This window comes from Lathamus discolor, chromosome 11, assembly GCF_037157495.1.
Source record: "Lathamus discolor isolate bLatDis1 chromosome 11, bLatDis1.hap1, whole genome shotgun sequence".
NCBI lineage: Eukaryota > Metazoa > Chordata > Aves > Psittaciformes > Psittacidae > Lathamus > Lathamus discolor.
In genome coordinates, this window is record NC_088894.1 from 9,174,347 (window position 1) to 9,195,911 (window position 21,565).

Here is a 21,565-nt window from a genome sequence, read left to right on the forward strand (position 1 = left end):
CTTCTATGACTTCAAGGGAATTACTCCCGTTCTTAACATCTGAAGATTTGGCCTAGGCTGAGGAAACATCTGCAGTGTTCTTGCCTGGTTGTCTGAATATGTTCAAAAAAGGTTGGACACATTCTATTGCTTTTCATGGAAAAAGAGAGCACCATTGTGTAGAAGTAGCGTGAGGCACCTCTTTGAGCTGAAGAATGACTCATCATTCTCATTCAGAATGGGCAAATGGACGTGCAGGAAAGATTACATAGATGGGGCAAACACTTAACAATACTGTTCCATCTCAGTGATTTAAGGATTGGGAACTTCTTCAGTCAGGATTGGTGTTATTTACAACAAGAAGCAGTCAGTGATTTCTTCTCATCTCCTTTAGTTAAAAGTGTGGTATGCAAGAATAATTGCAGATGCCTTTTTCACGCTTTGCTCCTGCTGGAGTCTACAGGAGCTTTCAGGTCTTGCAGGAACATGGAATTGATCACACATCCCCAAAGTTCTCAGGTATTTTTCATCAGTGCTTAGAGTAAGTTGTCTTTTTTATAATGTGCAGATCAGAGCTCTGATGAAGACAGACACCAAATAACATAATATCATTTTGATGTTGAAAAGATTTCCATTAAAATTCTCCTGGAGAAATCTGAAGAATTTAAATGCGTAGAAATAAGGGTTGTTGCACAGCTGAGATAATTATATATTGAAGGGCTTTGGCAGGGACCCTGAGCAATAAATGTGTCGGATGACACATCCCTGAGTCATTTGTGGAGATTTCTTCATGGGTGTATTTTTTATTGAGACTAAACTCTTTGTGTGAAGGAACTATATGAATTCGTGTGTGTTCAGTTGACCCCAAAATTGGTTGCTTTGGTCACCCAGAAATATAAAAAGCAACACAACACAAAAATAGTAATAATAAAAAGGCAAAATAACGTATTAAACTCAGCTGTTATTCACACTATTCTTTCTCTGACAGCTTGTTAAAAATGCTGGTAGAATAGGTGCTGCTGTAATACTTTCGTTATTCGGTGCTAATTAGAACAAACTTACACAGAATCAAAAGCATTTTCTAAAGGGAACTGGTTGCCTTAGTAGGAATTAATTGAAAATCCAGACCACAGTGGTGGAGAAGGCCACAGGGATCAGCGGCACACGTTTAGATTCACTTACCAATCTGTTTTGTGCTTATTGCAAATGGAGTTGTTATGACTGCATCAGGGGATGAGAAGACTGCAGGCCACCAATGGCTGGGCTGGTGCCAGGAACAAGCAGGATGGCTATGTCAGGGTTACATTTTCCAACTTGCTTTTGCCTTGGAAAAGATAAAGCAGAGACATGAAAGATAACAGGCTGTGTATCTACCCTGCTGCTATGTCTAGAAATACTGTGTTTGTAAAAGGTCAGCAGCTGGCCAGGTATCCTATATAATAAGCTTCGCAGGTTGTTTCCCTTGTGCATTTATACTATACATGACTGCAGTTTCCATCATCAGCTCAATTGGCTGAGTCCTCCCATTCCTAGGAATTTCTGTTCTTTCTTCTGGCTTGTGTTGGTCTTATCAAGGGTCATTGGAAAATAAAAGCCCCCAAAACAAATGAAAGAGTTCTTATGTAAACAACCAAACTGCCCCATGAAGCTCTTGTTTTCTTAACAGGAAAGTTAGGCATTTAGACAATGATGTGCCATTTTTTTCAATGTTCTTGAAAACAAAGAAAAAAAAATTATAGGAAGGACTGCATCAGTCTTTATAAATTTCTGGGAATGGAGCTAAATATGGTAATATGTGTAATATTATCATATGCATATATAATATGTGTGTATCTGTTGCTTTCTGCCAAAAGCGCCTCAAGTTTTTCAGAGAAAAATGGTAGGAGACATTGTGCCATAAGCTGATAAGGTCATATTAAATCAGCTGTCTGTTGAGTTTCACATATTTTATATATAGTCATCCCCTGAGGGTGTGTTGTATTCAGACCCCTGGACAGCTAGCAAATAGGTGATGGCTGACAAGCATAGACAAATCAGCTAGAAGAGAGCCACAATTTTGGGGGGAAAAATGTGCAAATGAAAAACAAAAAACTCAAGAGGGCATCATGTTGGAATGGTGATTATCTGACATCGCGATCATTTGTAATAACAACGGAGAACTTTTCACGTTAGCCTTCAAGGTGAGGAGTCCTTAACACAGCTGAGACACTGGAGCACTGACAGCAGTTTGGGAAAAGCCCCCTTCCCTGCAGTAGTAATGAGGAAGAACAGGGAAATAGGAAATTAATGTTAAAAAGGAAATCAAGTTCCCCAGTGAAGTTACTAAAATTATCATAAAATTTGCTTTGGAAAAAAAACGTTGCTTAATATAGCCTTAAGAATCTGGCACATTCTCGATGATGTTAATCCATCTGCTGACATTTCATCTTGCTCCTATTAGTTTTGTTTCCAGTTTTTTGATACCTCAAGCATTTTAGATGTTATGTTATTGAAGTCATGGGTCTTGTAGAAAACAAATTACTCCAGAGAGTTAATTGCACCCATCTCACTCTTTATCTTGTTGAGGTGAACTTCTTATCTGCATTTCATTGTGAAAGAAAAAAATCTTTCATAGGAAACAAACACAGAAAATGAGAGCAGAAGTTGATCACCTCTTGCCGTTTTCCCAGGAGCAAAACTGTGTTGAGATAAGCCATTATTACTTGTCAGGTATTATTTGAACCCCAAATAATCTTTTCCCTGGGTAGACCTGAGGAAACCTTGAGCTTTTGTGGCAAAACATAAAAAAATTTCTTGATTGTGTTATTATTTGGAGGGTACAGTTTGAGATTTTTCTGGCCGCCTTGGTGGAGAAGTACAACCCAGTTATTGCACTGAAATGTGGAGCTAGAGAAGGAATAATCCTGAATTGACCATCTAAAATTCCAGTTTTGCTGCTGTGATTTCAAATTTTGACCAAAAGCATCTTGTTTTTCCAGACTTTTACCTTACTGTTATCCCTGTGTTAGAAGTCGTATAGAATCTCCTGATTTATTTTTACTACTGTAATACTTTAAATGTTGGGTTTGGGTTTTTCCTTTTTTTTTTTTTTTCCTTTTTTCCCTTCTTTGTTTTCAATTTCTTTTTTTTTTTTTTTTTTTTTTTGTGTGTGTGCGTGTGTAGTTTTGTTAGAACTACTGCATTGTTGTGGACAGCAGAATTCAAGCAACCAGAAGATTAACGGAGTGTGTTGTACACATTTCTCAAGGTGGATCAGATTCCCTCTTTAAAACAAGCATGTGCTTGTGTGTAGTTATGCTCATGTAGCTTTGTGTTTAATGTCTATAAGTTATTTCACTCGATTGTGAATATATAGATTCACTGTTGGAATTAGTGGAGTGTGTGGATTGGGGAAGTCAAGGTAGTAGGGGAATCTGGGGGGAAAACCCAATTGACTGGCTTACCTGAGACTTCTGAAGACTTGTTCCTTAATTTCTTTGTGTTTTCTCTTTTGCTTCAAGGTTTTTCTTTGTTTGTACGTGTTTAATTAGTATCTCAAAAACATATGCAAACTAGCTGTCTGGCTTAAGATTTGGAAGCACACGGGAGTGGATGAAAGTGGTTGAAGAATACAAAGGAGCACCTACAGGGAAAACGTGCTTTTACTGCCTGTCCCTTGATTGCCAGCAAGACAAACTGTAATCTGGGTTTGTTGAAGCTAAATGCAAAACTTCTTTTTCTGTGGACAGGATTTCACCCCAGGTGAAATATGTATTTGACAAAGCTCCAAATCCTGCATTTGTTGGTAGTGGAGTCCCACATAGATTGCTGGGCTGCCTGGTAGGATGTGTCCACAACCTAGAATATATTATGAGTTGATTTCCATCAGGAAGGTGGCCAAGAGGCACTTCTAAATCTGGGTCTTAGAAAGACTGACTCTTTGCATGTTTCACGTAGGTTCTCCCTCTTCCTTACTCTAAGAAAATGCTAAATTAGAAAGCTATTATAAGATACAGTTTTGTTAGAGAAACATATTCAGATAAGGAGGAATTCAATGATTTATTCACTGGATAATAGTGAATGAATGGTGTCTCTTTCCTGTGTATGAATCATGATTGACTTTATTATGATGTTCTCAATGTATTCGTTATTTGAACTGATTTCCTGATTCATTCTTTGTCAGTAGATTGGTTGCCAGCAGTATTTTGTGGGTTTCCAGTGTTTAAAATTTAAGCTCTTTGTTAATGGGTGTCTAAGTCACATGATGTGCTTCTTTTTCCTGTTTGGAAAATGGGTTTGGGGAAAGGTTGGTGCAAACACTAAAAATATTTGTGAATTTAAAATTCACTTTTTTTACACTTTAAAACATTTTATACTGAATTTTTTAACTATACTACTTTAGAACTGCATTATTTCTAGTCAAAATTTATGTCCTTACAACAATCTCAAATCCTGTTGTTTTCCCACGTCCTCATCAAGCAACATACCAAAGTCTGTAGTGACATGCAGGTTTTTTGCTCTGGTATTTGCACAGAGATTGATGTGTAGGAATTTACTTGAAGAATTAGGTTGGAAAGCAACTTGAATGCAGTGAAACAGAATATTCACAGACTAATTTACAGCTTTCTCTCAGTTCTAATAATAAGCATAAGTGTGGATCACTTGAGCTGTCTTCCTCTGTTTCCAACTCTCTGCAAATTCTTCGGGGATTCGCTTCTTTTTCTGTAGGGATGCATATTGGAAAACAGGCCACTATCAGGCTAAATTCACCTTGCTCATGTACCACATTGATTTCTTATCATGTGATTAAGTTGTGACTCAAGAGACAAGCTGCAACCTACATGCCAGCTATTTGACCCTCTGGAATTTTGCCTTCCTTCAAGCAGCACAGTTATGTAGGCTGACAGTGTGCTAGGTGTTTCTAGGATATGCTCTTTGGCTCAGATTTCTCTTCTGTTTACTGTGTAGATTTATGCACACATAGAATTTTTAGGGCATAGGACATACACGAATGTGAAATGGAAGTCAATCTTTTTGGCTCTTTGGTATACACATCATCATCCTGAGATACGAGCCATGGCTTGACTTAGCTTTCCTACTCCTTCATGGGCTGGTCAGCTGCTAAATCCACATGTTGACACTTTTAGAGAAGGGTCTTGCCATTTGAAACACTTCTGGCTATATCACTATATACATCCAGTATTTTGTTTCTTAATTTGTAAGTTAGGGATAATATCGACATGATGATTTGTGAAGTAGGATGCATAAACATTTGTCTCTCTCTTTGTGATTCTTGTGTGGAAATTGAGAAATACAATGAACACTTAATAGGATGAAAAAACTGATAATATTTTTCTGCCATGCAATTGGCAGCTGAAATGGATTGAGATTTTCAATATTCAGAGCTATAAAAACGGTAGTATCTGCTGCTATAATAGTATCTTTCCATTTACGTCATGTTTAATTGTTGGAGGGAGATTTCCATAAAGACTTCACTGAAGGGACAAAAAACTGTTGCTGCAGCTCCTTTGAGTAATAATGGCTCCAGCTAGCAGCAGTGTCCATTTGACAGAGAAAGCAAGTTCATGCATCTGGTGTCTCACCATCTTTTCAGGGTCATGATACCTTGGAAAATACTTAACTGGACAAGAACAGTTTGAGGCTCAGCAGATGATTGCAGTAGTCAGCGGTGCTGTGAAACACAATATTACTACTCTGGTCATTAACCATTCTTGTTAATTCTGGGATCTCCTACCCTATTAGCAATTAGTGGAATGTTGGCATGTACTGTGAGGTAGTATGCCTGTGCCCAGTTATAGGCACGACTAAATATAGCAAAGTTTTTGTGTGTGCATTTTATGAGCGGTCAGCCACTGGCCATTTTCATTAACAGTCAAAGCTCTTTTATTAACAGATGTTAACCAAGGAAGTTTGGATTAGAAAATCAGAGGATAAAAAGAGTAAGTTAAAGCAATTTAGAATAAATGTTCAAGAGGGTGTTTCCTTGACATGTTAGAACAATCATTGCTGTTTTGGTCTTGGTATCCAAGATGTTGGAGAGGAAAGGAAGAGGTGAGAACAAAGCCACTAACAGAGGTTTTTCGTCCTAAGTACAGAATATCACTATTTATCCCAATTTTAAGAGGTGTTCCTCATTGCTAGTTTCTGAAAGACCCAGGATACTATTATATCAAGGCCCATCTCCTTTCAACACCCTGAACAGTTTTATTTATTCCATATACAGCTACACCGTGAGAGCTCAAGAAGCTTTACAGTTCCCTCCTGCATAAGCACTTGCTGTTGTGATGCATGTCTCCATTTAGGACAGAGCAATCCTGGTTGCAAGATCCTCTCTCCACTGCAGACTTTCTTCTCTTCCTATTGCAACTAGTCCTACTTGTCTTTGCATACAAATACAACTGAACTCTCTGTAAATGAGGGAAAGAAACCCATGATGAAGCATTCTCAGCGCTGGTTTTTTTTAATAACAATATGGTTAGTTATCTTTAAAATCTGCTGAACAATTAAAGACATTCATATAAACAGAAAAAGCATTAATCCAGCCCCTGTACATGAGCAGCATCATGCAGCACATTGTGTAACCAACACTGTTCCCAAAAACAGGCCACGTGAACCAACAGACCAGTTGGTAAAAACCTCACAGATTCTCACTCTTCCTGAAAATGGCTTTCTAAGCAGTTTCAGAGAGCAGATCACTTACTAAAACAGCTTGTGAAATGGCTTTCAAACAGAAAATATTCTCTACATTTGCCAGATAAAACAAGGGCTAATTCATCCAGTCTTGTCCACTTTGCAGTTTGAGAAAGTGAGGAACAAAAGAGGTGACTTTCTTCAAGCTTGGACAGTGGGCTGGTGGCACAGGAGAGAGTGAAACCCAAGTGTATGGGCAAGGAGCCATATGCTTCTGTACAGTCCATCTGCAACATTTTGCTCCAGCCAGGAAGTGTTCATAATGTTGTCATTAGATGCCACATTTTATAATATATATAGAAAGTGTGTATATTTTTATATGTAACTTTAAAAGTAGATAGATTATTTTTCATGTTAAATTTATAGGTAATTTACATGACTAATTTGTAAGCCAAAGTGTAAATGATGCTCAGCTGAAGTGACCATTTTGACAAGCAAGTGCAAACATTGTCAGAACATTGGCAGATCTGCTTTGGACATGACAGCATGACAGTCTTTCCGCGTGCATCTGGGTTTTCTTGGTGGGGGGCGGGTAGCGAGGGAGAAGTGCGTTTTGTTTTAAGAGCTACTTAAAAATGTTGCATTATAATAATCCAAATTTTAGATTATCTATCTAGCTATGCCATTGAAGATATTAAAAAAGCTGGCATGTAACCCACTAAGCTGTTTTTTCTGTGCCTGTTGTGCCCATACAGTTTAAACAAATGCAGAACTACTGTAGAGCATGCAGTGCTCTCAAACATCTGATATAATCATTCAGCTCCAGTTAAAGATGATGACTTCAAGGTGACAACACCAATGTTAGATACAGATGACATGGATGATAGGGATTGGGAATGAGAAGGTAAAAATTTTAGAATCAAAGAATTATGCAAGGTAATTTTTTATTTTGTCTTAGGATATTAAAATTGAGGATTGGTGTGGCTTGATCTTTTCTTTAAGTTTAAAAGCCTCGACTTGGTATAAAGCCCATGGAAACTTCGGAGAGTCTCTTCCTGTCAGCTTTGCCTCTAACTCTCATTCAGCCCCATCATTTGGCCCTTCTCATGCCAGCAGTTAGTGGGAATCTCCCCTGTAGCGTTGAAGTGAGCTCTGGAAACCTGGGATTTCAAAATGTGGGCCTTTAGCACATTACGTCTATTTGCATTAGCCTATAACATGACGAGAAATTCTTAGACTAATTTCTTAGCAGTCTGCTGTTACATTAAGTATGATTAGCTCAGTTATCTCTTCTTTATTAATTTATCCAACTAGGTTAGTCAACTTATTAATAGAAAAGGTAACCAGGACTTTTTTTTATATTTTCAGGAAAAAGGGAATCCAGGCTAAAACCATAATTCTGCTTGCTAAGAAACTCTTTTGTGCAACAAAATATTGGGTCTTAGGACACGTTTGCTTACCCTGACATGAAAGAAACCCCAGAAGAAGATTATTTCATTTATCTCTCAAAAATCTATACAGTTTTTAAATAGAATGCAAATTAGCTTCAGAGACCTAGTGGCAAGTAGCAAGCTGGGGGTATCCAGGGTCACAAAATCATGATTTTCCAATTTCTGTATTGCTCAATTAGTGTGATGGCTCTTTAAGGCCAAAATACACAAAAAAGGGATAGATTATAATTTTGTTTGTGAACCATTATTTATCACTGCTGCTTTTGATGATCTGCATTAATGAAAAGAATATTTAAGAAACCATACAGAAAGCTAACCCAATTCTCTTTTAATGCATTATGTAATTAAATCTTTATTGAGATGTGAGAGCTGTGCAACCACAAAAGAAATGAAAACAAAATAAAACCAGAAATTATCATATCTTTATATCCAGACACACATTGGGAAAAATCCGTGCATAGAGAGAAAACGTACACTCTGTCATGTGTCAGGTCAGGTAAAAGATTCTGACTATCCCACAGGTCTGTCCTGCAAATATTAATGCATATAGTAAGATTATGGAAGTGAATGGTTCCCTTACATACATTTCTCTCCTATGCATCTTAAGATGTACACATCTGTAAAATTAAAGCCTGTATATTCAAGTCTCTTTTAGCCACTATGAGAACAAGAAAATTAATGGAGCTAAATTTTGTGCAAATAATTTGGGACTTTTCAGGGCATTTTCAGTGGACGTTACCGGGTTCCAATTGGATTTTGTAAAGCTGTGTTTTGAGGATAGCCAAGCTGTGGTTCAGGAGACTCGTGTAGTTCACAAGTGGTTCAGGTTGTGGCTGGAGCACGTGAACAGCCTCATCCCACGGCCACCAGTGGGAATCTGCAGCTCTGTCTCCCTCAACATCTCCACCATAACTCCTGCCCCTAGGAAGATCTCAGCAAGTGTTTCAGGTGCAGAAATTCTAGCTTTCATGTTTTAGGACTGGGTTTTACTGGTATGCATACGTGAATGTGCCCTACCAAATAACCTGTGCTTACAAATGTGTAAAATCTCACCGCTGGTTCTGCTGTTTTGCACTATGTGGACTATTTACCCTCTTCACACGGAATAACGTATCCAGAATGGAAAAATGCTAAATTGTTATTTTTGTCACTGAAGTGTAATGTATGATAAATGTTTGGATAATGGTTCTATGGCTCATTATGTAGAGACAACCTCGTAATAATATTACCTCAGTAATAATTTTTTACAGTTTTGAAGCTTATAGAATAGCAGTTTTTCCTTTTACTGCCCTAGGAGTTCACTGAGAAATGGGGGAAACCCCCCTATCCAGAATACAAGTTATCTTGTATTTTTGCTAACGTATATAATTACTGATGTGGGTGTTCCCACATCTTAGAATGGAAAAAGTGCTTGCCAAGATTGAAAAACCGTAGTAAGCAATATAAATGATTTCTTTTGCACACCAGCATTTCTTGCTGAGACAAGTGAACTGGAACTGTGTTTAAAACCATATAATTATACTCCTATATATCATTTATTAAATCAGATTTCCCCCACCCTCTTTTCTTTTAAGTCACTTCTGAAAGTGCTTTTCTTCCAAAAGGCCTGTTAGCTGGGGTCCTCCCCTTTGAAAAACTCTTTCCAAACAATGGAAACAAAGAAAAATGGAAACAGCTCATCAAGACCCATGTGCCATATTGTCCCTATACCGTCACTGCTGCTCTTTGCTTGAATCTTTGTTCTAGCTCTAGTGCCACTGAAGTCTGCTTGGGCCAGACATGAGCTGTTGATATGAACCCTGATATCCATGGATTGTACAGAACATTTTGGTCATCCAGCGTGTTTTCTCCATGACACAGTTTCATTTGTCCATTCCTTGGTCAGGGCCAGGACTGCCTCTTCAGATAGTCCATGGGCTGTAGAAAGATGTTTGTGGATTTCCTAATTTCACACTCATTTCTATGCTGTTTAAAATATAAAGGAGCTGACCCAGTGTTTTCACACCCATGCAATAGAAGGACTAATGAACGATTTTTTCAAAGTACACAGATTGTGTATGCAAAGGTCCAGTGCGCAAATCCTGACTTGTTTGTGCCTCAGGTTGTGCATACAAAAAGCTATTTAACTTTGAGCCAATACATCTTTCTTTCCAGCACCCAAACCTCACTCAACCCACCTCCTCTGAGAGAGCCTGAGGAAAAGATTTTATACCATGCTCCAAAAGGCTGGGGAGTAAGGCTGTGTTGGGCAAAGGGACCATCTGAATATGAGCTGGTACCAGCAATGAAACCCTTTGCGACTGCAATCATAGTAGAGGTTCCAGGTTTTGGCTTATTATCAGGGTCCAACCTGCTGTGCAGTTGGTGTAAGTGTGTGGGGATTGCTACTATTGCTGTTGAATTTGTGGTGTAGGTAGTACCACTCACGTTCTTAGAATAGCTTTCTCCAGTTTGCACTGGAGATTGCATGCTAAGGTGTGGTAGCATCTTTTTGGACTTTCACTGTGTTGTTTGAAAGTCTAAGGTCTTATCGGAATTGCTGTCACATGCTGAGACCCTTGCATTGCAGACCACAGTCTGGACAGTGATTTTTTTTCAGATTTAAATATGATTTCATATGAGCAAAAGTTGTCACTATGGCACTGCAGTTTTCTCTTTCGGCTCGCTGTTTCATTTGGTCTTTCTATTAATTAACTGTTGCTGAGAAAGGAAAGTTGTCTATTAAGGGTTTGATATATCAAGGGAAGAAATTCTTTTACAACTCACTTGTATACAAATGTGATGAAGGTGCACTAGATTTTAATCTAAATTTCACTTCCCTCCCCATCCCCACCATGTTTTCCCTCTTCAGTCTATTCTTTCCTCCTGTCCTTTTTTTGTCACTTTCTGTTTTCACTCTTTTTCTTCTTTCAATCCTTCTGAAGTGCTGTTGAGCAGTGCTCCAGTTCTGGTTGAACCCTTCAGTCCTGTGGTACGAGACTAGAGCTCCAGCAGTTCTCATGTGGTGCTGCTGTATCCAAGTTGTCTAACCCAAGTGTTTAAGGAGATGGACTTTAGAATGTTTTCCTTGTGATTTAATTATTTTTTTAATGGTTAGGTTGTTTTGTACTACCATTTTACTGTATGTTTTAACAGAATTTGAAATGGAACAAAACACCGTCATCTAAAGGAAGATGCTGAGAAGTATGAGAGTTATTTATGCTGACTGTTATTTAGTCAATAACTGTTGTGCTCAGGATCATCCTAGTTAAGGAAGTATTCACTCTCATGAAAGAAGGTACAGGCCATGCAAAATAGAAAGAAACCAAACCTAGCTATAAGAAAAACAAACATGCACTGGGTACCTGCCATGGTCAGAAATCTGCTGAATTTACTGCAAGGTCTGCCATAGGAGAAGTTATGACATATTGTTCTTTTATTGTATTTTATGCCTTTTATTAGCTTGCAAATCTAATTAGGAAACCAATTGGCACACAGTATGCAATGACGGAAGCAGTACCACCTATTCTTGCAGCAGCTTTGGCTTTGCTTTATGGGTGGTCTTTGTTCTTAAAGGCTTATATGAATACCACATATTAGCTGAGCTGGTTCTCCCTTGATGTCTGTGTTGTATTGTACACATGTTGTCACTGTTTGACACTTAAACAATCCAGATTCTTACCCAGCCCATATTTAGTGCCATAATAAACTTCGAGCATATGTTTTGGAGAGCAATAGTAACATTCATCACTGTAATGTGACATATAAATAAGCACTACTGGAGAGCGTACATGCCTTCAGAGGGCAGAGCTGGACAGGAAGGTGTGTGCCAAAGGGATGTGGTCATCTGCCTTGCCCCTACTGGGTGTTTTTCTTCTTTGCCTTGTTTCAGTAAATCAAAATGGTTATTGAAGTAACCTACAAAATTCACCCTCTACATATGAAAAACGCACATTGTTACAAAACTTTGCTAGTGAAACATTTCCTGTTTGGGGCTTTGGCTTGACAAACAGTAGGTGTAAGGCATAAACCATTCCTCTTCTCTCTTCATCTCACTTGTTCTGTCTTTCAGCAGGGAGCTCTGTGGAGGCCTGGTCTGAAGCACTGGTGTGGCAGATGTGGTATACCAACGCTTCCTATTCCTGTGAGTCTCCTGTTGTTTTTGCAAAAGTCTTGTATTTGAATGGTTTTGTTTCAGTTTTGGGTTTTGTTTGGGTTTTTTTTTTCTATTTCGGGTTGGGTTTTTTTTGAGGTGGTTTTAGTAGAAATTAAGAGGGAATCACATATGAAGGGCTTCAGGATTTGACTAGTCCCTTGTTCTGACTGAGCAAGACTAGAGGCTTACAAAGACTAATGGCGGTACAACAGATTGAAAGTGTGTCCATATCCTGTTGAGTAAACACATTCTGATTCAATGAGAGCTTTGTCTGAACAAGGACAGAAAAGTTGAACCTTGAACAAGGAAATAATTTATGTAAGTCTTAATGAATATGTAACGTGGAACATTAATTATAAAAAGAGGGTATCTATTTTGGTGGCCTGCCTTTAAGTGACAGATCATCTCATGTCTCCTTGGCCTGAGGAGGACCATCAGCTTGCTAATTACAGACGTATATCAATCCAAAGACAGTATCCTCCCATTATACCGATAGCTCTTTAAAGAAACAGATGTTACAGATGAAAAAGAAAAAAATATGTGTAAAACTGGAATAACATAAAACCCATCTGCTTTTATTGCTTTGATTAATATTTGAATTTTGTGTTGCTCAATATCACTGAATGCAAGATAATTATTAAATAGAGCAGGAAGCAGAAACTTCTGAGAGCCAGTTGTTTGTTATAGAAACAATGGTTAAGATAATATTCCTGTGTGTTAATGTAAAGATCTTGGTAGTTCCTTGTGCTGAAGTAATATTTCTTTGAAAATAAGTGGCTTTTCTGAGGTAGCCTTTCTGCTCTGTACCTGTATGTCCTTCCACACTCTCAGAACATGTGAAAGGAGTCCCCTGCAAACTTGTTCACATCTCCCATGAGGGGCTAGTGAGGTGGCTTTGCAGGTAAGAGGCAGCAGATGCAGAGCAAGCTTCTACCACAGTGAAAACTTAGAAATGAAGAAACAAAACCAGTACACAGCATATTCCAGCACTCCGCACCAGCTCATGCTAGTGTTCACTGAAACAAAATAAAGATGAAGCTGCAAGGTGCTGTCAGCATCAACAAAGCACGTGACTATTTTAAGACAGACTCTCAGTTTCCCATGGCAAAATACAGGGGTGCATCAGCAATGGGTCCTACTTGAAAAGCGGGATTTTTTCGTATCTGACCTTGGTTTGAATTTTATTCACTGTCCTCATTAGGAAAATGAGGACTAACACTGTTCACCCTTCTGCCTTTCTCAAAGTACAAGCATTTGAGGCGATATCTAGGCCTGGACTCTCTGCCCTGATTTCGTGCTCTGCATATGTGCACGGCGTGCAAGAGAGCAGAGAATGCATTTGCGAATAAACTGTGTTAGCTCTCGAAGAGAGATTTTAAAGTTTTAATGTTATGGTTGTCTAGTTTGATATAGTATCTGGTCATTGAATTGTATCATTGCAAGAAACATGAGAACAGCAGCATGACCATGAGGTATATTGCATTACAGAATGAGGTTACACAGCACCAAAGCACCACCATATTTCAGTAACAAACAGCTTCTGGGGAGTTTTGTGATCATTGCATAAGCTTCACTGCTCCCTAGAAGATGACACTGATTCAGACAGAAAACACTAATTCAGTTCTTGCCAGCAGAGCCAATTGTCTCTCTGATTACATTAGACTGACAACTGGTTTTCAATGTCATTGTCAGCCACAACTTCTCATACATGGTGCAGTGGAGCATGAACCAGACTGCCTTTATTTAATTATTTCTGCCCATTTCTATATTTGTGAATAAGGCAAATGTGAGGCTCTCATCTAGCAGATAGAAAAATGTAGATGTTTAGATTACAAAACTCAGGCTTCAACAGTGGTGTCCGGCATTTTTTAAAGGCAGATCCTGAATGTGTGTGTCATTCTAAAGAATGAATTTGAAACTGTATACATGTTTGAGGTTTTTTTTTTAAATGTCGATTGACTAGAATTGACAATTGATTTTCTCGATTAAATACTTACAGCATTAAAAGGTTTGCTGAATATTTTTTTTCTGAATTGTGATTGAAGACTGCATGTGAGTTTCCCATTGCAGGCACTTGTGGTTTAAAGTTTGCCTTGTGTTGGTTGGTGTCATTTGGGCATGCAAGCCTTGCGGTCTATGCTGTGCCAGGGTTTGGATGAGCATGAAGCTCAGTAGATGTCTCTCCAGTGCAATGCAGGCCCGACAGTGGTCCATGCCAGTGCTCCTGCACTACGCTGCTGCAGCCATGGTGAAGGTATGGCAATGCAGAACACAGTGCGTGGGAGCCGGCAGGGAGAGAAGGTAGGCTTCAACCTGTACGCCTTTCAATCAGCATGTGCAGTGCATTGGCTCTGTGTGATCAGACCCGGTGCATCCAACCAGCTCTGTTGTTGTTTTAACAGGGAGCATTGTCTTTTCTGGTGTGTCATAGCAGTGGCGGGCTGACACCCATTTCCTTCTTTGCAAGTAGACCCTGGACAGCTGAGACACAGCTCAGTCACAAGGCATCCATAGTGCAGAAAAGATCATGTTCTCTGCATTGTTGCCTAGTCTGTGGTTTGTTGTGTTATCTGGAGCACAGGACTTCCAGTACAACTCTGCTGTACTTACATGCACATGTCTGCAACCAGCTTCTTCCGTTCCCCTCTGCTTCCCTCATGTCATTCCATGAAAGGGGGATTAGGGAACTGGGAGATTGCTGCAGGGGTTCAGGAGCAGGATGCAGAGGTGCTATTCTTTTGTGCAAGTTTTTCCTACACCCCCTCTGGTCCTTGTTCCCTCTCAGCAGAAAAGGGACAAAGTGGGGGGAAGCATTTTTACTTTTTGAAAATCTTTTTATGCACCTTTTCTTGAATAAAGTTTGTTTTTTTTTCTCTTAATGCTCTCTGTTAGGGTTATAAATGTATTGTGAAAAATTTCAGCTATATTTTTTAAAATGGATCTTGTTTCTTGAGGAGCTGTGGGCTTAAGAAAAGCAAGAGATTGACAATAAAATCTAGAGAGGCAATAGCAGTGAAGGTTGCTCTGCCAAATAATATGCTGTTAAAACAGTATTTTTGCATGAGTTTTATACGTTTATTGAAAATACCCCAGAATGTATTAGAAAAGCAGGTAGTCGAGGAAGCTCTACAAGCTCCCAGTAGCTTTGTGAAAAGCAGCTCTATGAAATAGTTGCTGCCAACTCTTTGCGAATCTTCTGTGCCTGAAGAATAAGAGATTTATGTTCTTTATAAACGTGTATCCTTCTATTTCTGAATTCTCCTCTACTGCTCCCATTGCCCAAAAGTCAAACAAAGCTAACCTCCTCCAGGTCCCAGAGTGAAAAAATGCAAACACACTGCATTTAAAAGTAGATTTAGCAACTCCAAAGTGGGCGATTTGGTTCCACCCATCAAACCGGAGTTCTCTGATCTAAAGTCAGATGGGTGCTACTCCTAGCGAGTTCTGTGCCAAATCTAATTAAGCTTTGCATAATGTGCATCTTGGGTGATTTGATTTATTAGCTTTGTTTGAAGAAAGTAATAATAAAATAAGAAAATGGCTTTGGTAATAAGCTGTTTGAATTCCCTGTGCAAGTAGGCACAGTCCCTCCTGGATCTCCCTGAAATGCTCTTGAGGTGCACAGTTTACTGATGCAATGCTGGGAGCTGGTGCAAAGAGGCTGTTTGGTCTGAAATCCCACCTCCCTTGCTCTTCTGGCTTCTGTCTCAGCATAGGTGTTCAAGTAGTCCCCACTGTGTATAATGATTTCCATTTTCACAATGACCTTAAACCCCAGGAATATATCATTCATCTCCATTTGTACCACAGGAGCCTAGTGTACAGAAAGACTAGAGATGGCTGCTGTTGTAGAGCAGCAGATACCCGCATTAGAACTAAGCATTGGAGTTCACAACTGGAAAAATAGTCCCAGTGCTAGTGTAGCAAGGCTGCTTTTATGTATCTGTTAATTTGAAGTGTGCAGGGTAGACGTGTCCTGCTGCCTAGATCCTCAGCACCTCAAGTTCTATTGATTCTCACGGGTCATGTTATGGTGGCTGGCCAAGTTAGGGTGACTGGCCATTGTGTCATATCCTGTAGCCTTCCTGAAGCTGGGTCTTACCATTGTAATGCTGGCTGTAGTGTCTTTGGTGTCTTGTTCTTTGTGGATTACAGAGGAGCCTTTCCTGCAGGATAAAGCTAGCTCTTATTCTGGCAAGGTTCCTTTTTCTCCTCTAGCCCCCAAAGCACCAACTCACAGGTCTATTGCAGCAAGACTGAAGACAAATCAGTGTTTCTAAATACCAGCACTGCACCACTGGTGCTCATCACACAACATGGAAAGGTTTACTGGGAAATGACATGTACTGAAAATTGACAGATACTGCTTGACTGGCTGCAATAACTGCCCCAGGATCAGTTGGAAAAGCGGTTGCCTTGGGGTCAGGTTAACAGTGATATTTCAGCATAGTATTTGTGGTAGTTTGAATGTGAGTAAGGGGCAATAGGGCTGGGGAACTTGGATTCTAGGACCTCTTTTCACAGTCATACTACTTAGCTGTGTCAGGCACAAAAACATGACCAAGTTTTGCACATCTGCAACTTCTATTCAGTGGCTGCTATTATTTCCAAGGAAAATGTCTGAAAATCTTATTTTACATATACAGTGATATTGAGGACTAGCAGTTCACAGTGCTGTTGTGTTATCCTGGGGTCGAATGCATTACTCTAAGACACCCTACTCTAGTAATGTTCCTATTAGAGTATGAAGGGAAGTGGTGTATGAAGGGAAGTGATGTATGTTTATCTTCACTCTTTTCAGGATGATCTCTTAGAAATTTTCAAGGGTTATTGCTGCTTATAGTTTGGAAAGTGGGAATTAGTAAGCATCAGTCTGTCTCTTCAACAATGCTATTTTGTTCTACTGAATCAATGCAAACAATACAAACACTGTCAGCATGATCTGATGAAACATTACTTTTTAAATGCTTTTTGATTTATGTTAAACAAATATGGAAAAATCACTCATTTTGAAGAACATTCATAGAGCACAATGATTAAATACAAATAATTTTTGCATTTTAGTCCTTTGCTTGTTGAAATATTAGACAAAAATCAACCCTTGAAATGTTTTACCAACTTTAAAAGCTAGAAATTAGCCTCTTTTTATTGTATTGTTATATAAAATAAAAATGCACTTTTATTTCCACTGGAAGAATAAGGGTGTGAATGACAATACATGGTTTAGCAACAATTTTAAGTGAGTTAAAATTAGAGCAAATTTAAGTTCCCCCAAGATGCTCTCATGTTTTTAATCATGATAATGTTTACAATCATGTTAATTTGTTGGGGTGTTTGGAATTTTTACTTTCTTGATCAAACATACAGTTGAAGCTTGTGGTGGAAACATTCACTTAAAACAATGATAGTGAGCAAATATCAGTAAATATGCATAGAAATGTTGAGTACATACACTTACTGGAAAACTATTCCTAGCATTTCACTTCAGCCAAGCAGCAGAAACAAGCTATGGAGCCTCTTGTAGGTAATCAACATGGTTTGAATTTTGAATATTAAAATAGTCAGAATTTACTTACAGATCTTTAATACCTCCCAGAACTTCTCTGACACTTCAATCCAAATGCCATAATGGGGGGAAAGGGAAACTAATTTGTTTTGCCAATCATTTTTTTTGTCAGAGAGAGATGGCAAATGGTTCATTATGGAAAATTACCATTTCTGTGCAGCTAGATATGACATGAATGTTTGAAGAAGAAATGAAAAAGGTATTTATGTTCTCCACAACATCGCTACTTCATGACAGTGACCATTTATCCACTCCAGCTGCCCAATAACTCTGGTATATGGAGGAAACTCACAGGAGCTTTGGGAAAGCATGGAAGTTATCTGTGGTTATGGCAATGAGCAGAAGGGTCTTGCAATGCCTGTCTTTGCAGTTGCGGACTCTACATTTGTCCTTAGAAAACACAGCAAGGTGAAAGCTCCTGTCCTCATCTTGATTTAACCTCGAGACAGAGGATGGGATTTTCAAAGGCACCCAAGAGCACAAGTGCTCCTCTCCCATTGAATTTTAATGGGTTTTGAACGCTTGACTCCTGCAGGCTTCTCTGAAAACCTCAGCTTTGGTTCACCTGGGCAAAGGCTCTTTCATGCCAGACAGCCGCTCTCTTCCAACAAAGCCGCGTGTATGGTGGGAGGCTGCAGCACTTGTGTGTGCTGAGAGGGGCCTGTGAGGGGCCAAGGGAAGATGAGTTTGTTTTTAAACTGGTTTGACTGAACTACACAATGCACATACCGCCTCTGCTGACTGTGCAGGCTGCTCTGTGCTGGGCTCTGTCTGACAGTGACTCAGAGGCTGCAAGAGTGCGATTACGGCTCCTGGCTCCAGCATTGAGTCTGTTGGGAGGAGGAGAATAATTCATTAATTTTTTTGGGACACTGGATGGTTTCCTTGCTGTCTGCAACAGCAGGGTGTGAGCAGCCCCAGCCCCCGCTGCTGGCAGATGGGGTTTGTAGAAGCAAATGTTCGCTCCCCAGTGCAGCCAGCAAGGGGCTCGGGAGGGCTCACAATTAAACTCTCACAGTGTTTGGTAATTAGAGATTTTTATGTTTTCCTTCCCCAGAGCCTGCTAGGGGAATTTTCCATCGAGGTTATTCTCTTGATTTTCACTGGAAATGCTAGGGCTTAAGTGTCAGTGCCTTTTGGTAAGGAAGGGATTTACTTAGGAACAGGAAAAGAAACCAGGTACTAACATCATGCTTAAGGGGGTTACCAGCCTTGTGCTGAGCTGGTGAAAGGTGGTGTGGCCAGTGGATATGACCCTGAGTTGGCCTTCTAATTGATGAGTCAAATACCCTCTGAAACTTGTAGGCTTATGCTCCTTCTGCTAGTGCAAATCAGGAGCAGTCCCATCGCAAGACATGCATTGGGATTATTGCAGAGTAGTGCAGGAGAAAAAAGAAAACCTTAGTATTACTTTTTCTAATGAGTAATATTTGCCAGAGTACCACAGTGTCAAGTGTAATCAAATATTAAAATAATAATATAATAATAGCAACTCACAAATGTGATCCTCCATCCTGACAATAGCTTAATCTCTGCACCTCAGCTCACTCTCAGGGAGCTGCATGGCTGCAGTGCTGCAGGAGGAAGGTCCACCCTATAGTTTTGTATATGCAACTGCAGAAGCAGCATTTAATTACCTAGGTTTATGAGAAACAATTACCATAAATTGAAATTTGCCAATTTATGCATTATTTAAAAGTTAATGTTACAGGGTCACTATCCTGATGGGGAACTTTGTGTACATCAATAATAAAAATACTTATTAGTAGGAACAGTAATAATAAATTAGTCTTCTGCTTGGTTTCTAAATGTTCGCACTAATAAAAAACTGTAAAATGTGCATTCCTGTGCACTGCAAATGCTAAATATGAAATACGCATTCCAATCGTTATATTTCTAAGTCAACAAATGGTGCTTAACTAGAGTATTAAGAGACATTATTTCCCAAGACATCTATGGAGTTCATTTTGACATCAGGCTTAACCTCTGCAGCACGTGGTAACGAAGGTTTGTTTTGGCAGTTTAGTGCTTCCAAAGAAAAATATTTTGCAAAATCTATAGCAAATTGTCAAGTTTTTAAACCATTTTATTTACCAAAGACAATATTCTTAAGCACAGTTGACCTTGTGTGTGCCCATTACAACACAGACTCTTTTCAGAGCACTCTGTAGACCCAGATCAGAATAGCAGTTTGGGTCTTGGGTTAATATTTTGGGTATGGTTGTGAATGAAGCACCATGGCATTGTGCTACAGCAGGAAAACCAGCCAGCAGAAAATACAGGTACAAAGATGTGTGTTGGCTCCAAAGTCAATTTCTTAAGCTTGATTACAAGAAGTACTGAATAGAGATTTACTTCAGGGCTGCGCATTGTAAAATTAAATAGGAATTTTTAAAAGCATCTGAGTAACTTCTGGGCGTAATCCCACTCACCTTTGAATGAGACTGGTCCTGAGAATTTTTAGGGGACTCTTCAAATCTATTTTAGGAGCTTAAAATAACTTATTTTCATATCTTAGGGAGTAAGATATTAAATGTTAAGAAGCTAACACGATGGATCAGTGGTAATTGCTGCCATTAAGTAGATGGTTTTCAGCATCTAAGCACAGAATTGGATTCTCTTAGCCCCTTGTTCAGTGGACCTACTTGTGGAACAAGCTCTGACTAAGTGCATGTTCAAAACCTGGTTTTAATTTGTGAATCAGCTTGAAAGGAGCTTGTGAGGGACGTTAGCACTACTGCAGGTGTCTGAAACACTGACTCTCTCTGGTCTGCAACTGTATTCAAGTTTCATCAGCTTTCTGTGGCTGATTCTTTGGGTCTGAAACATGACAAAAACATAAACACAGCCTATCATCTCATCATTACTTGGCTTGGACAAGAATGACATAATCGCACTTTTTGCTGGGAGGAACTATTTTGAAGTGATAATGGTTTTCTTAAGGAGATGCTGTGAAGATATGCATCAGATATTTATTTCCATGAAAATATCCATTCTCAGCCATGAGATGAACACCACCTTCATTTATTAAAACTGAAAATGTCTTAATAGTATGATTGACTAACTACTTATATGACCCTGGAAAGGGAAGACGGCACCTATTCCCCAACTGCTCTGTAATTACAGCCTGGGATGAAGGATTTGATCTTGCAATCATGCAAAGGGAATTTTGTGTAATGAAGGTGGAGCAGAAATGAGGATGATTTAAGTTAGCAGTAGGATGGCATTTTGTCTTTTTTAAACTATAAATTGGGATTTAACATATCTAGCTGTAGACCCCAAACCTATGTGACCAGTGCAGTGCAAGAGTGTGGCTTTCCAAAGACATCTCAGTGATTTTTCAAAAAACAGAGGCTTATTGGTATAGATTAATGTATATTATTCACACCTTAATCATGGCATTTGTTTATATCTCAGAAAACTAGCATATTTCATAGATGAGAAAGACCAGCAAGTCCCTCCACCCTTTGTTGCCAATGACCATGACTTCTCTGTCCATTAAATACTGGTTACTGTAGATCATTTTAGCTATTCTCTGAAGTTTAACTGTATCATGCAATCTGTCCTAGGAAGATGACAGTCTTGCAAGTGAGATATCTATGTGTCTGACAATTAATTCATCAGTTCTACTTACTAAAATGAAGTTCTGTGCACATTGAAACAATATCTGCATTACTGTTTTCAAATAGACATGTCCTACTATTTAGCATTGTTAAGGAGAAGTTCAAAACTGTAAAAATCATAAAAATCATCCACAGTTTTGAATGCTTTTTCCTCTGGTCTGGTGATTTTCAGCCTCTTCCC

The 21,565-nt window shown here is 39.1% G+C and overlaps 1 long non-coding RNA gene across 2 annotated transcripts in view; it reads left to right on the forward strand.

The window, feature by feature from the left end:
- LOC136020456 (uncharacterized) overlaps positions 1-21,565 on the forward strand; it is a 175,074-nt gene that overhangs the window by 76,130 nt on the left and 77,379 nt on the right. For both annotated transcript variants that reach the window (XR_010615337.1, XR_010615336.1), the window contains exon 2: positions 12,112-12,183. This is a non-coding gene — a long non-coding RNA (uncharacterized LOC136020456). The remainder of the gene's footprint in view (positions 1-12,111; positions 12,184-21,565) is intronic.